Source organism: Pygoscelis adeliae, unplaced genomic scaffold, assembly GCF_000699105.1.
Source record: "Pygoscelis adeliae isolate BGI_AS28 unplaced genomic scaffold, ASM69910v1 Scaffold101, whole genome shotgun sequence".
Taxonomy (NCBI): domain Eukaryota; kingdom Metazoa; phylum Chordata; class Aves; order Sphenisciformes; family Spheniscidae; genus Pygoscelis; species Pygoscelis adeliae.
Window position 1 is genome coordinate 2670174 of NW_008824238.1, and position 16951 is coordinate 2687124.

The following is a 16951-nucleotide window of genomic DNA, read 5'->3' on the forward strand; positions in this document are numbered from 1 at the left end:
CGTGGGAAGGAACAGGTAATTCAGGTCATCCCTAATTGACAACATTTTAGGGTGCTTTGTTTGTTTTTAAACAAACAGACGTAAAACAAAGCAGGTCAAATGAATCAAACAACATTTCAGCAAGGGATTTAGTTTTTAGCTCTTTTTATCCCCCTTTTTAAATGCTGAAAAAGAAAAAAAATTTTTTGACATAGAAATCTAAATGATCCCTTTTGGAAAGGTTGAGCAAAATGCATTTGGGAAGGTAAAATTATTTATCAAATGAATTTTTAATGTGCAAATCATTTCAGTGTCCCTCATAAAAACCTGTATTAGTTGTTTCTCTTTCTACCTATTTTTCTTTCTTTAGTCTCCAGTCCCAGCTATTGTTACAATTGGCAGCTGTCAGAATTGTTTAAGCCTTTGTTGAAGGCTGTCAAAACTACAGGCTTAAAATTCATTTAAAGTAAATCAGTCACATTTGGCAAATATAGCTTGTTCATCAGTTCACAACATTAATATCTTAATGTATTTAGAATAAAATAAGAGATTAAGTTAGCAAAGACTAAGGTGGCATCTGAAGGACACTGAAAATCTTCCAGGAAGGCTATGTTTAAACAGCTTTGGTCTAACTCAAAATATTTGAATGTTTACCTTGATGTGCTCAGATCTGCTCCAGTAGGTAAACTCAAAAGAAAATGTATTGGAAAGAGTTCCATAGGTGGAGCTGATGGAGGAGCACTGAGTCCCTGAATCCTGCTAAGAGATAAGCAGGTGTAAAGGTTGGGTATTAAAAAATTCAATATTATTGACACTTAGGTGATCCTAGCCAGAGACAGGCAGGCAACTAGAGAATTTTTCAGTTAGAAAATTAAGCACCCAATGCTGACATTTTCCAGCTCTGCTCCGCAGACCCTGGGGAATCCCTGCATTATTCTCAGGGTCTTAAAATAAAGCAAGTTGTCAGCGGCCATACAGCAATCACACAGTCATGTTTACGACGGTCACTGAAAAATGTCTTGGGCTCCACAAACAGAAATGATGAAATTCCTTGCCAAAGGAAATTTGGATGCCTCTCTGGTTTGGCGACAGCTACGTGCAGTTCAGCTCCCCCTCAATTTCCACTGTGCATGCAGTGGTTAATGGGAGAATGTAAAATTTTGGTCCAAAAGACAGCCAGGCAATCATAAGGCTTTCTTACACCGGTCTTCATTTGTAAAACAGAGATAATAACCTCCAGTATAAACCTTGGTCTTGTTTGCTTTGAAATGAAATGTAAACATTCGCTTTGGTTTCTGTGTGGAAGGATCAGGCTTAATAGCACTTCTGCTAGCACTCAGCAGCTACAGGATCAGGCTGTCCCGAGGATTGCCCATCTGCCTGGCAAACAGTAAAATATAAATTACCACCATTCCCTAAAGAGAAAAACTTTCCAAGATTTTGACCAAATAGCACCACCAATTTTTTTTTGTCATCTATTTTGACATGTGCGAGTTTTCTTTTTTTGGGGCACAATGGTAGAAAAAAAGATGAAAACAAGAGGTTCTTGAACAGTGATATGCTCTTAGTAGTCCTCCCCAGGTATTACTCCGTTTGCTTTACATATGAATTACTCAAATCACCTCTGGGATGGCTTCTTAATGCATATTTCTATTTTGCGTCAGGAAGGGAAAAATGTATAAATAAAACTCCCAAAGGTGGAGAAAGGTTCATTATTTGAACTAAATAATGAAGGAAGGAGCACTGTGGACAAGGAAGAAAAAAATGCACCAAAAAGAATATTACATCAGAGATGATGGCATGATAAAACCATAAAACTTGTACATTTTATTATTCATCACTTACTGTTATGTAAATGTATGCAGTGGCTCCACTATGATGCATGCAAATCCTCGACCCATTCTTCTGACATTCACCATCTGCATGATTTTCATTAACCCCACCTTTTTAGGTCAGCTTCAAGTGCTTCTGTACTCTTTTTGAACTAAAAAACAAAAAGAGAGAGCGAGAGGGAAGAAAAGTGTTCCTAGTGTAATGTAGCATCATGGTAGCTGTTACCAGAAAAGCACGTATGCAGGAACTGAGATCTGCTGCTGTGTGTCCAAGTCTCCCGGTGATATGGTGAGAGGGCATGAAACTGATGCTGTGTGTAATCAGTTTGTAATTAATTTCTTTGCTGTATTGTCTCCCAGCTCCCTGGTCACATAGCTGCTTATACTTGGCGGAGTGTAGTGGAAAGGTAGCTGGTAAGCACTATCAGTTTCCATCCGCACAATTTTTCTGAATGTCTCTGTTAGGACAGACCTCCCTCCACTGCCTTATTTCATGAAGCAGAGAATTTAAATTTAACCTGTCAACTCCAGCGACATTACCCAGAAGTAGGATTCATAGCCATTTCTGCTAAGGTCCTGGCAACATGCTTTTTTTCCTGAATTCAGGCCTTTTGGGATCCTAAGTGGTTTAAGCTTATGCTCGATTTTGAACAGAATTCACATACGTGCCCCCATGCTGAAATGCTTTATTGAATCAGTACAATGGAAAGGGGCACTGCATGAAAATGAATCGCAGTACCACAATGACGAACCTCCTTAAAAGAATTTATCCTAGGGCTTATTCTATGATTTTGTACTAATCTGTTACTGCCATTCTCAGATAGAAGAGCCCACATACCGTCATTCTTTCTAGCCTCTAACATGCAGTGTCACATAGCTGCTTGTAGAAATACTTGTTAATTTTGACCAGGAGTGTTCTAAATATATCTTACAGGAGCAATGGCAGTTCCCAAATTCTTTTAAAATGCTTACACCCTTTAGACCCAATGCACACTATAGCACAGTGGTGGAGCTGTACATGAGACTGTAGTTTCTGAGAAATGTCAAGTCATTTGAGAATCGTCATTTCAGTCATTTGACCTGAGAATGGTCAAAGCACTGAAATCCTGCCCTATGGGAGATGCTGCAATTTCAGAAATTTGGCCCCACCCTGAATTAAGGTGAAAAATCAACATTTTGGAACTCTTCACAAATCTGAATATCCTGCAGCCGTGCTCTGATTAACCACACCCTTTTGCCGATCATATAGGTAACTGAAAGGTTGTATTGATAAGGTTGAAATTGAGTATTTTAGTAATTTCATGAGAACATGTCTGGATTTTGCACAGATTCCCACAGATTGCTTCATCTGAGGAACTAGAAACTTGTGGCAAACACTAAAATTCATGCTAAAACGATGGTTTAGTTAAAATTGAGAATTTTTTTTGTAAATTACATGATAATTTTTGGTGCTGAAGTGTGACATACTATTAGTGCTAGAAATCTGAGTGGTCCAGAGTGTACCTGAATACTTAAAAACATTATTATTAATTATTAATTTATGAATATGGAAAAGATATAGGCATTTGTGCCTGCAAGAATGCCCGTAAAAATGTCATATACCTTTATCTCTTATCTTTCCCAGCAGTGCTGCTTGAAAAAGAAGACAGAATGTAGGACAGTTGAATTATATCGTCAGAAACTGAAAATTCCTATAATGCTATGAAGTATTTCCTAGAAATAAAGCTATGAAGAAGTGTGGCTACCTGGGTAATACGATAGGAGGGAGTCAGAGTTATATCACCGGTTACTTTGGGTGGATGTCTTCTATTTACAAACTGATGAGTCTGTATGCGTGAGTTACCTTACTGAAACATATTTATTTTTGTATTGCTTGCTGACTAGCAACTCTTAAGAGGAGATTGAGGCTGAAAAGATTCCCAAAGCCGAACAACTCCCTCAAAAAGCATCTGTGTCTGAGGACAAGTGTCTCGGGGATATCCTGGGGCCCGCCAGATCTGCAGTACAGGGTATGCTGCTGATGCAGTCCCATGAGTGCCAGCTGGTGGTGATTTGTTCAGGAGCACATTTCCAGCAGGCTGTGATTACTGGTCTGGGTGGATGCCCTCCTTTAGCATCCTGGCAGCTTTCTGTGCCTGAAAAGAAGAGCAGGTGGGCAGTAAACTTGCTTTGGATAGAAAATTACCCCCAATCAATTACTGACTGGCTGATGTTGTCTAAACATGATCTTTGGCATTGTGAAACAGTTATACTGATGCTTGTTGGAGCCATTTATTTTGTCCAGAGCTTAATTTTTCATTTAATCTTTGGACTTAAAGTTGTGCTGATACATATGTTTTCTGATGCTGATAACATAAACAAGCAGAATTAGCTGTCTAACTTTGTTGTCATTTTCCTTTGGGAACTGGCAGTCTTGCAATGACTTGGTCAAAAGCTGGGAGCTGCATCTGCATGCTGGCAGCTAAGGTGAGGGTGTGGAGACCACAGCCCTCTGACTCTTTCCATGAAGTCAGAGCCCTTCCACTTCTCCAGTTGTTGGCTTCATTGCTGATGGGGTCATGTAAACTGCTAGATCAGAGCTGAGGTTTAGGCATTTTTAGTATAAAGAGTGAAATCTGATTCTGCTTTACCGTATATCCCATTACTTTAGGATCCATCGTTTCTATAAGACCACCATTTTCATAAACATTTTGGCTGACTGAGTGAACAATAGTAGAAAAACACCTCCATGCCACAAACTTGCTAAGGCAGAGGGAAACTCCTGTGGGAGTTAGTTCTAGAAATGGAAATCAAGAGAGCAGTTTGGGATGTCACGCCTATGCTAGTGGTACTGGTGGGAAGACATGTCCTCTACAAGGCAAAAGCTGAAGGGGGTTTTAATCACCCCTCTGCCAGAGTGAAAAAAACAACCAGACAACTACAGTAGAGCAGCAAGGTACTGATTTTATGTGGTACGTTACGTGATTTAATGGTACGTTACATAGGTATCTATGTAGCTGCCATAGCTACTGGTAGCTGCTGAAAGTAGGAGGAAACTATTGCTCAAGACAATGAAGCCAAAGGCAAACCTGCTTTGAATCCTCCTTAGCTTCATTGTTATTAGCTAGGAATGCATTGAAAATGTATGGTGGTGTGTGGAAGCAGAGGTTTGGTAGTGCTTAGTTATCCATGTGTGGCTGTAAGCCAGGGAAAAGTGAGAGAAGCTAAAGAATGGGGTCAGATAACCTGTGGGGTCATCCATAGGCTGCAGTGTGGATACCTGCTCCACCATGCTCCTCAATGGGCTGCCGGGGGACAACCTGCTTCGCTATGGTCTCCTCCACAGGCTGCAGGGGAATCTCTGCTCAGGTGCCTGGAGCACCTCCTCCCCTTTCTTCTTCTCTGAGCTTGGAGTCTGCAGGGCTGTTTCTCTTGCATGTACATAAATGTATGTGTATATATATAATGAGACTGAGATAAGGAAGCTCCACTTTACCATCAACATCTCTCAGAAACAGCTTTAGGAGCCCATGAATACCAGCTAATGCCTCAGCCCCTGTGGGAAACATTATATATAACAACATTTAGAGCACTGGATGAGTGGAGTGGAAAAATTGTAATTTTCATTTGAAGGGAATATTTGAAGAAATCAAAGAGCCAAAATCCTTTCAACAGTGTTTCTGGATGTCTGCACGTATGATTAGCTAATGACTCAGTTTCTATGGAGCAATATATCAAAACAGACTATGCACCGCATAACACGGTGCAGCTGTAAGTGGTGTGAGCAAGAAAATAATACAGTTAGCACTGACACAGCAACACATAAACACATAGTATAGATCACTAGACCCATTTTAGAAATGAGGAAACTAAGCTTTCAAGTACCTTTATGGACCTTGCTTTTATCCTTTTTTCCTTAGTTTCCTCAAGGAGTCAGAACGTGGTTCATAAACATAATTGAAGGCCTCAAGGGGTAGTCAGCACATACATCCAAAGTTCTTGGTGGTCCTCATAAAACTGCTGGGCTGTTTCTGAGTTTCCAGAAGAAATCTGTTTCCCTGGCCATAGTTAGGACATTTGCCTGGTTAAAAGCAAACTGGAGCTCCAGTGCTAGCTCCATTAATGAATTACACATTTAATTTAATGGCTATTTAACATTAAATCTGTAAACGGTGACTTTTGTATTGATCTTGGAGCAAAACTACCTGCAGAAGAAGATGTAGGCTTGAGAACCTTGAATGAAAGGATCCACCTCCTCATAGCACTTCAGATGCTTTGCAGTCCCTGGTGAGTGGTAGAATTTGGAAGTCACTCAACTTTACCTCCTGGTTAGGGTTTAGTAGCTTTTGCCAGTCTTCACAAATACCAACACTTAGCTGTCATCACACTTTATGCAGAACAGGTGAACTGCTGAGGGTTGCCAATGCCCCTGCAAGGAGCAAGTCCACAGTGCAGCACACAAGCAACCTGACTAAAACCACACTTGAAAGAGTCACTAAGAACACAGAGAAGGCAGGATCCCTGATGTGCCATTTCTTTGTCTTAAACACACAAACGTTTTTACTTCTTTTTAAAATAATACATTCTTAATGTCTTTGCTTTGCTTTAGGTATAAATAATTAAGAGAGATTTTACCTCTTACCTCTAATTGTTTTCTGATACATAAAATCATTTCATATGACAATCTATCTTTGACAAATTGTTGCAAGAGCAACATTTAGATCATGGGAAATTTTAAAACACTAAGGACCTGACAATCAAGCATATTTCTTTCCTAAACTAGGAAATACATTGTAATGAGAACAGTCTTTCCAAATGCATGTGAAATTGAGCAAGACAAAATTTTGGTTTTGCCATGCACCATGCGGCATCAACTTTGTGGTGTCCTGTGTACAGGTGCAAAGGCATGCCTCATGAAGTCAACTCACTGACAGCCACTCTCAGGCTCTCACCCTGGCAGTGTAACAATAAAAGGAATGAAATTTGAATAGTAAGGCAAAGCTAGCCCAAGATAGCTATTATGAGCAAAGAATATAAAAATTTTGGTTAAAGCAAAGCAGGTTTTGTGAGTTTTGGAACACAGTAGAAATATAACTGTGAGACCATCTGCTGTTTCGGCCTCATACAATGCTGCAAGCCATTACAAAAATGGAAAGATGCCTCCTGGAAAAGCAAACTTGTTGAACGGTATAGCAAGGTGTCCTTTGAACCTGGTAATATGACTGAAATTCCCATTAAGAGTCTTGAAGAAAGAGAAAGAATTTGAAGAAAACTGGACAGTGACATCCTGACCTCCTGTATTGCTCCAATGTTTCAGCAATGCTAATCACACCATTTATTCATTATGTACCTTTAAAAAAAAGATAGGTCAAAGCACATAGTATTTTATAGGAATATTAAATATGCCTACAGTCTCTGCTCTAAAATGGGTTGTGACACTTGTGTTTGTTGTGTTGGTAGGGGTGTTGTCAGTCTTGTTGGTTTTATCAGACTGAAGCAGAAATCTCCTGTTGGTTCACTGACAAAGCCTTTTAGGAACTTGGCTTTTCCCTGGCTCAGTACTAGTGAGAATTGTCCAGCTACTTTTAGAATCAAGTGATATTTTCAGATGGGTTGGCTGATTTTGCTTATCTGTGAAACTGAAAAGTGTTGTGATTTGCTTACAGTTGTAATCAGATTTAAAGAGAAAGTTATGCCCTTATTTCTTCCATGGAATCTCTTCTGGGCTCCAGTCTTCGAGGCTTTGGCTTTTTACTCTGAGATTGTTTAAAGAACAAAACCATCTTTGCATCTGAAGCTGATCCTTGGCAAAGTTTAATGTCACCTCAATACCTATCTAACTTCTGCTACCAGAAAAAATGTTCTTGCAGATGGAGACTACTGTTGCATAAAGATCATCTGCATTTGTGCTGTAAGTGTCAGTAGAAGTTGCTCTGTTATAGAGCACAGCCACTGAAATGTTAGGCTAGTGGGTTTGGTCATCAAATACTCTTTGAGTTTTGACAAATTTGACCTTGTTAGCTACTCAAATATGGCTTATTAGCAAAGGGAAATACAACACAAGGGTGTCTTTATATTTAGAGTTCAGCTAATAGTTGTGAGGGGCCAATTTCCACCTGTCTGCACATGAATGGCATTTTTCACAATATTCTTTTGTGCTGCGTACAGTGAATGTATCAGGGACATTAGCATCCTAGTGAAAAGAAGAGTTACGGTTAGAGTCTCACTGTACAGTATAATATAAATGTTATATATGGTTAAATTTCCTTCTACCGTAGTCCTTATCACTGTACTGTGCAGTTGAAGGGCAGTAGAGGTATGTGTGAAGGACACTTTGCTGAAAATATTTGTCAGCTACTATACACAGCCAAATTAAGTCCCCAGACATGTATGTTATATACCTGCCAGGTTCTCAGCTCTGTATTCTGATGGGCACTGTTGATAAAGATACTATTGATCAAGCTGTACCTAATTCTGCATACTTATGTACTCACTACTCGGTGTAAGACCTTCATGTGTCATGGTTGGTTTCTCAATCATTTGAATTTATCTTTGCTGTGATTATTTGTAATTAATTATGTAGAATTATGAAATATTTTGCACATTGGTTGTCAACAGATTAATTTCCATCTGATTTACTGGTTAAAGTAGAGGTATGTTCTCTCTATATATGAAATCTCTACACTAATGTTGATTGAGCAGATATAAGACTGTAGTTTCTTAGGCTGTCTGTATTTTTTCATTGTCCCATCTCCTAAGGAAAATCACATATAGAAATGCATAAATGAATTGTGTCCTCCTCCTTTCTTTCCTTGTACCTACAAGAGAGCCAAAGGTTAAAGATGCAATGCGAACCTTGATGTATGATTGGAGGATTGCATCAGTCTCCCTGGCATCTCAACACTTAAGGTGCTTCTACTGTGGCCAGCTCCAGTGCTGCATCAGGTGTCCTATATTTCTAAAAATGATGGAATGAAAAACCCCACAACAGCAGTAATGGCATTTTAAGGAGAAATGACTCTCCTGTCTCTGCTCCCTGATGCTGACTGTATGAGCAAGGAGCAGGAGAGGATTAGCAACTTCAGCTTTTTACTGCAGTGAAGCAGAAGTGAGAAACTGTGAAACAGATTGTGGCATGAAACTAATGGAAGAGTGAAAGCATAGATGAGGACCAGAGAAGTAGAGGGCCAAAGAGCCAAAGTTATACAGATGTGGTTGAAATATCATAGTCATGAAGCAGGACACAAAAATAGAGTCCCAAGGAGCTGCTCTTCCATAGCGGTGTGATGGCTTTTTATTGTTTGTTTCCACAATGGAAAAAAGCTGGTGCATGAAAGCTATGACAGCTCGAGACAGTGACTTTAGTTTTGATCAAGGCTCAGTGAAAATGGGTGGAAATATAAATGATTATTCTATAATGACAATGAGAAATACAGTTGATGACACAGGCTCAGATCTACTGACTTGAGAGCAGGGCCGAAGTGATAGGAAGACAGCCGGAGGCCCATGAATAAACATCCTTGAGATGCCAGGGGAACAATAACAAGACAGCTACTGGTGATTGTCTTTAGGTGCGTATTGAGGGGTTCAGAGCTGCGAATCAGTTGTCAGATATGTGACCATGAATGCAGGTGCTGATAAATTATGCTGCATGCTATCCCAAAATATGAATAGCAAAACTAAGCTATTTCCTGAGTTTGATAGCACAAAGAAATGTTTACTGATTGATGCACTAACTGTGTATCATGCCTAATAAAAGAGGTGTCTGCTATTCTAAAGAGCATCATGCTCTTTATGTGCCAAGGATGTCAACCTATCATGCACAACTGATGAGTGGGTAGGGTGTTTTAGTCAGATATCAGAGGACATAATAGAGCACTTCTTAATTAGACCACAACCAAGGGGTCATTTATTGACACCCTAGGAGGTAATTTATTTGCCTAGGAGGCAGCAGCAAGGTTGTAACACCTGCAGCCAACAAGAATATTTGGGTTGTAAGACTGGGGTGAGGAGGGAGAAGAGAAATTTCCAGGTGGCCTTGCTGAACTGGGACTATACCTTGAGGGTATAGTCAAAGAACAGGGGACAGAATTCCAGCAAAGTTCAAGTATCAAGCAGGCAGGTTTGGAGTACAAGCTATTTGCAAAATGGCAAGGATCCATGTGAAATACTTTGAAACAGAGGCTGGTTGAGCCACAGGTGCAAGAAATAGTTTTGCATGGGGAGGGAGAAAAAGCAAGGCTTTTAAGTAGCACCTTATCTCTGTAAACCCAAGCTGAGCCTAATCACGCAAACCTTTAGATTATGTGGTACAGAAGTTAAGGGATGTGTTCCCTCAAGGATGAAGCAAATGCATCTGTTATCACATCTAGACACTTCCATAAAAAAAAAAAAAGGTCCTTTGAATTAAGGTCAAAACCCAGAGAAGCTGCTAGTCAAAAACAAGAGCTGAGAGAGATGTAAAAATAGGAAATGACAAAGGAATCCCATATCCTGAGGGAAAGACAGGTAGTGATGTCCTAACCCAGATGGCTTTCTGGTAGGTAAATGTGAATCCAAATCTAAGGCATATTTGATGTGCTAAATTTGCTAATTTGCCATGTCTATATCCTCACTGTTTTTAACCAAGGGACCTTACTGTACCCCTCTGACCAGAAGGGTGAAGGTGGGGCAGCAGGGAATCTGGCCTTTCCACACCTGGAGTTCAGAATAATATCATCTGGTAAGTGGATATAGTTGTTTTTCAGCATTCAATTTCTCTGGCCACATCAGGAATGTATAAAGACATATTCAAATGACACTGTGATTTTCAATGAACAACGGGAAGACCAGCTACATGTGATCAGGATTTTTTTTCTGAATTTGGAATTTGATTAGGAAGAAAGATTGAGAGCAATCCCTGGGTAGTGTGTGCAGACTGTAAGTGAGTTTTGTCCTTTGGGCTTCTAGGCAAGAGGCATATAAAACATGATGGAATAACGTCCAGATGCAATGCAGACAGATTATCACAAATGGAGAAAGAAGACAGATGTATGCATTTTTTTGTGTTTGGCTAGCTATACTGGGCAGTTTGTGTCTAGGTTCTTGGAAGTGGTTATCACTGCTTCCAGAATAAAGAAAGAGAACAGCACCACTGCTGATGGTGCCAGATTTTCCAAGCCATTTATACTCCAGGCAGATGCCTCCAGCAAGGTGAAGGAACTGCATTATATTGATATAACATTAAGTATACTTTTAAATATAATATTAGCCTTAGCACAAAGCTATCAGCATGAGAGAAAGCATATTCAGCCATTGAGAGGGCATCCTTGCCAGCTGGTGGGAAATTACAAGGCTGACTCAGTATCTACTAAGCACTTACTTCTCTTTGATGGATACTATGTACCCCATGATACTGGGTAAAGGGTTGTAATTATAAATTACTGCCATCATCCCTGACTCCTCAGCTCTTTTCCTTTTCATTTGAACATGGCCTTGGGAAAGTACAAACAGATTTCTTTTCCTCACAAGGAAGACCCTCACCATGGTTTTGGGACATGGGGGAAAGTTGCAGTGAGATTAGGAAACCTATGTTAATGCTCATAGTACTTCCAGTGGAACTGAATGTCTCTGATCTGTCCCCTGGGGAGCACTGCCCACTGAAGTAGCCCCTCCAGCCAGGGCAAGGCAGGCTCTGGCCTGAAGTGAAAAAGGACCTCTGGGAGAAGGGGAAAGTAGACATCTAAAAGCTGGCCATGGCCAAGAAGCAAAAGGACAGAGATGGCTGGGCAGATAAAAGAGGCTGCCTCCTGGGAAAGAAAGCCTGAAAAAGACAACCAAAAATGCCTGTCATGGGCTCAGCTATGTGTGATATTAAGAAAGCATTTAGTTACAGTGGTGTGAAGTATCAGCTGAGTCCCACAGAGATGGTCCTGGAGATACAAACCCCAGGGGTTCTCAGAGGCCTCCTTTCACAGACAATCTACAATGTTGATGTTCTCGAGGTGAAAGAGGGCAGTAATCTCTCTGCCCACTCTATGCTGGCTGTAAGGCAGATGCCCAAATATTGTCACAGAGCATTTGTACGAGCCTGGGTGGGCCTGATTTTTCAAACATGCTCATTCACCCACAGTTGAGACTATAGTGAGAGCAGAGAGCAGCTGGAAATTTGGCCATGGCATGTAGTATATTTACAAAGTTAAAAATAAGTCTCTGCCTTGGGTACAAGAATAACAGAACATTCCTCAAGGCCGATATCAGTGTCACAGAGAAAGGTAAAGGCACAGATGAAGAAAGAATGTCTTGTGCCTTGAGAAATGGAAAAGAAACAAATTGGACATTGTCCAAAACCACATTTGCCCTGGACCGTGATGGGTGGTGAGAAGAGGTCATAAAAGGAGAGGTAACAGCAAAGGGCAGCAAGATGCTGCTACAAAGCAACAGATCTACTATTCCTTTAGAAATAAACTGCTGCCTCGTTTCCCAGGCTCCATGCGTGTCAGGGCTATTTACAGGCTAGAATTTGCAGTGGAGACCCGTGCTCCAGTACTGCCAGCCTTAACATTAAAGTATGTGACACAGCTCTGGAGTGCCCTGTCTCTGTAATGCTCCTGAAAGCACTGGATACAGGTGTTGGTCACTGAAGAGTTAAAGCTGCTTTGGCATCTACCCATGCTTTTTGCTAACGAACCATCTGGCTTAGTAAGAGAGGTTGTTCAGCCACAAATCAGCAGTTTTCTTGCAGATGTTTGCTATTTGCTACTTCTTAATTCCCTTACTCCCAGTTCCTCCTTTTGCCTTGCACAGCTCTCACTTTGCCATTTGTCTCAATTCCTTCTGCAGAGGTAGCTTTCATTGCAAATATACTAGTGTCTGGGACTCTCATTATAATTATTTCTTTCTAAGTTCAGAACACCAAGTTTTAGCGTCTTGGAGGTATAAATTTTCTGACTGAAATGAAAGTATGACAACTTCTGCAAACTCTGATGGGATACATTTCTGTCCTGGATGTGCAGAGTTAAAAAGGATAAATATCACAACCTACTTTCCTCTTCTTTGAATTTCATTTCAAAGGCTAAGTATCTGAAGTCATGGACAGCGCAATTTTCCTTATAACAATCATGTAATTATTTTGCTATAGAAAAAGACACAGAAAATGTGCTACATTCTACTACATTTTTGTAAGTTATGGACAAATATATCCAAGGGAAGAAAAATAAATGCTCAGGGAATTGGGCATTGCTCTTGGAAGAAGGTAAATTATAGGGATCAGAATCTGGACCTTGATGTTGGTGTAGAAGAGAAATTATGCAAAGGAGAGATAAGTCTAATGATTTCCAGCATATTTTTATAAACTACATCATCCTCCTTCATTTCTCCCCTTTATTTTATCTCAGATGATACCATTCAGTGCATTTTCTTTTACTTACCTCCTCCTTGGCTCCAGGGGTGGCATTCCATTTCCCATGCAATTTACATGAAAGTTAACCTTTCACATTGGTGCAAATCCATGTGGGTGGAAATAATGTGGTTTGTATATTGCCCAGTAACTACAGACTTTTGAGCAGACCCTGGAAGACATTCAGTAAAAACTAATTTACCATGCTTTCTGTAACAGTAGTTCCTTTCCTAAAGCTGTTCTCCTGCAAGTTGTTGCTATACTGAGTCAGCATGGATTTTAAGCATTTATGAAATGTTATGTGTGCATCTAGAAAATTTTTATCTAAAACAAAAATAATAATAATAATAATTTAAAAAAAAATTAGGAAAGCAGGAAAACATGAAAGAAAACCTAGGACCTTAATCAATATCTGTGTGGGAGACAACAATGTCTGCAGCAGGTAGCAGCTTCCTGATGGATTGCTCTTACCTATTTGCTTTCTTCCTACAAGTAGTGAATTTAATAGATAGGGTCCCTCTAGGTGGGCAATCACAAAACTATCATTTTTATTTTCCTGACAGAAAATTGCATCTCTCTTTCCTAGCAGAAAATGACATTTCCCCTAGAAAATTCTGATGCTTTTGCATACGTGGTTTTCCTTGTCAGAGTATCTCTCTGAAGCAACATTTCCCACTGGTTTTAACAATCTAGGCAAATTCTTGAGCAAATACACTCATTTATTTTTAGTTAGTGTGCTATTCTGGCAGCACGGTCTCTCCTAGGTAGCTTGGGGAACAGGTGAAGACCATAGTTCCTCTGTCTTCAGTGCTACCAGATTATTCTGAGGACAAGAGAGATGATTTACAGATGCTTTTGGTCTCTTTTTGGCTGCTTTGGAAAATTTTCCAACAATTCATTAGGAAGAATAAACCCTTTCACTGCTCAGAGTAATGGCTGAAGGTGCGGAGGTGGGGAGGCTGTAATGGTCTGGCCCTCATTTCTACAGGTGCAACCACCTGTTCTTACTAGTACAAGAAGAACTCAAATAAATCAAGATTATTGTGTTGTAACTGTCTAAGCTTTTCGTGCCACAACTACAAGAGCCTTAGATCTCTCTTCATTAGACTGCGTCCTGTCTAGCTAGCGAAGTCCATCCATGTTCTTTGAAATGCTCTACCTCTTGTTAACAACTTTCCTCCCTTAAAATGTGGGTATCAGTAGCATTTACCCAGTGCGTTTAAGACCCCATTTTACTTTGTTATATTGGACGTTTCAGGGATATATATTTCTGCAATTCTTCTTACAGAGAGCTGTTAACAGGAGATTCCTCTCCCTCTTACAGTGCTGCAGCCTTGTGAACACTGGCAGTGCTGAACCACATGCTGGCCACTGCTCCTCATCGTTCTCATGGAGACTGTTTCATCCTCTGAGCAGAGGCTGATGGTTGCTCATAATCCTCTCTTAGTAATGTGAGGGAAGCTTTGAAAAAAGACTGTGTTCAAACCTGAAAACTACAATGAAACAAAGCATGAGTATTGGCTTATGCCACTGAAAATGATGAAAGTCATAGCTATAGCTAGAATCTTAAATTTTACTCTGTTCCCAGAGAAGTCCTAAGAATTTTTGTTCTTAAATTCCCAGCCATAAAACACAACAAAACTGAATGTGGATGTCAGTGAGGAACAGCACCAAGGTCCTAACTTTTATATTATTTACTTTAATAATTAAGTTTATATCAGACTTTTGGTATTGCTTAAGTAGATACATTAAAAATGTTTATACTCTTATGCACAGGTTTTATATTTAACAGGCCTATGCTCAATGGACCTTGAAATTAACTGAAGAACATCATTCATCCAAATTATTTCAGACAACCTCTTTTGCTAACTGTCTTTGAATCTTTAAATGTTATCCTTTTGTCAAGACAAGTTGTGAAGTCTGAATTCATTAAAGGAAGATCCTCACAACCATCTGTGAACTACTCAGAGGCAAGTATTTCACTATCCTCTAGAAAATCTTAACTGTGTGACGCTTTGGGGTACACAGATGTTTGCAACGCTCTGTCAGACAATCCCATCAGGTTGCAGGTGATAGGTGACCCCATTTGCTTTCACTAATTGAATTGCACTTGGTTTTCCCCTGGGTTTGGCAGGGAAGGCATCTCTGATAAGGATTCATGAGAAGAATAAACTTCACATGCTAGTATCAGCTGTTCTGCTATGGAAGAGAGGGAGAAAGAGGAATTTCCTGCACATGTCCTGAACCTGGAGCTAGGCAGTGAAAATGCAAGCATTATTACTTATATGGCCCTGATTACAGTGATGGATGGTACTATACAGAATGTTTTCTTCTGTACTCTGACTGAAATCCAACCCAGGCTTCCCTGACCTCTTTCTGCCTAGAAATTAGTCTTTCTTTGGACATTGGAAGCCCTCTTTTTCTCCATGCATAGCACACCTACCCTGTCTGATGAGAGGGACTCGATGGACTCTATTAAAAATACTCAGGCCAGTGTCACCTTGTAGATTGTTAAAGGAGAGTTCACAGAAAGGCTTCATGGGTTTTATGCATATTCCTGAATTTTAACTGGAAACAGAGCCTTGGGCCAGTCAGGCTGTTCTGTGCTAGGAGTATTGTCATCAGGAACACTGCTAGGATTCAATTAGCTACTTGTGGCTGCTATGAAACCAGAGGACAGACTTGCATCGTCTAACTTTGGTTTCTGGGGCATTAATTTTAGGAATACAGTCATCCCTTTCTAATCACAATTAGAGAGAGACACTCACAAAGGCTGATTCTGCACTGCTTTCTAATCACTGCCTGTGGCAGCAGTTTAATGTTACCAGAATCCTAATTAAATTTAAAGTGAACCTGGGCTGAACCTGGTCTGCATCTGAAACAGTGGTGAGGAATGAAGCTGGCTTGCTAAGCATCTCCAGGCTGGTAAATGCAAATACAGAACTGATATCTTTCAGTTTCCCAAAAAGCAAAACTTGCTGCATCAAAAGCATCAGTCCCTGGGAACACATCCACAGTTCTCCTGCAACACTAGGTTTAAATCAAGACACCATTACTGATTCCCTAAGACAGCCATACGGTAGGTCTCAGATACTTTTTTTTCATCACAGATTTCAGCTTTCTTATAACTTATGTTCCTCAGGAGTTATGAGATCACTACTAAAAAGCAATTTCAGTGGAGAAGGAGCTTTACTACTAACTGGCTTGGGACTGTGGACATTAAGATGGAGTCATTTGGTGGCACTTCCAACAAAGGTGAGGTAAAATTCACATTTGTGTTGGCTTTTCCGTAATTGCAGCCCAATCAACAATGTCTGAGAAAAAGGAGTCAGAGGGATTAAATCTCATCTTGTTTCAAGACAAAAAGAAGGCAGGATCACAGATAAAAACTGGTATTCATGTACTCTGCTATTTAGTATAAAGTGGAGTTAAAGATTTTTAGATCTTTAGCAGATCTTAAAGCAAGTTCCTCATATGCATTCAGTATGTGTTTAACTGTTATGCTTAAGTTCGTTTTCACACACTTTTTACTTTTCTTTGACTACTCTGTCACATCTACCTCCTGCTATTGCAATTATATTCTGCTACAGACTGAGGAGACAAAAGTTTACCGGTGACTGGAAGGCTGAACATGAGTAATACAGATGTGGTGTCCTTTGTCAGTATGGATTGGCTAGTGAAACTGGAAACATATTTGCTGTTGCTGACATTTTGTCAAAGACCGAAGGCAACTGCAAAGATTATTTATAAGCAAATAATTTATGTTCTTTAAAAGCAGTTCCTT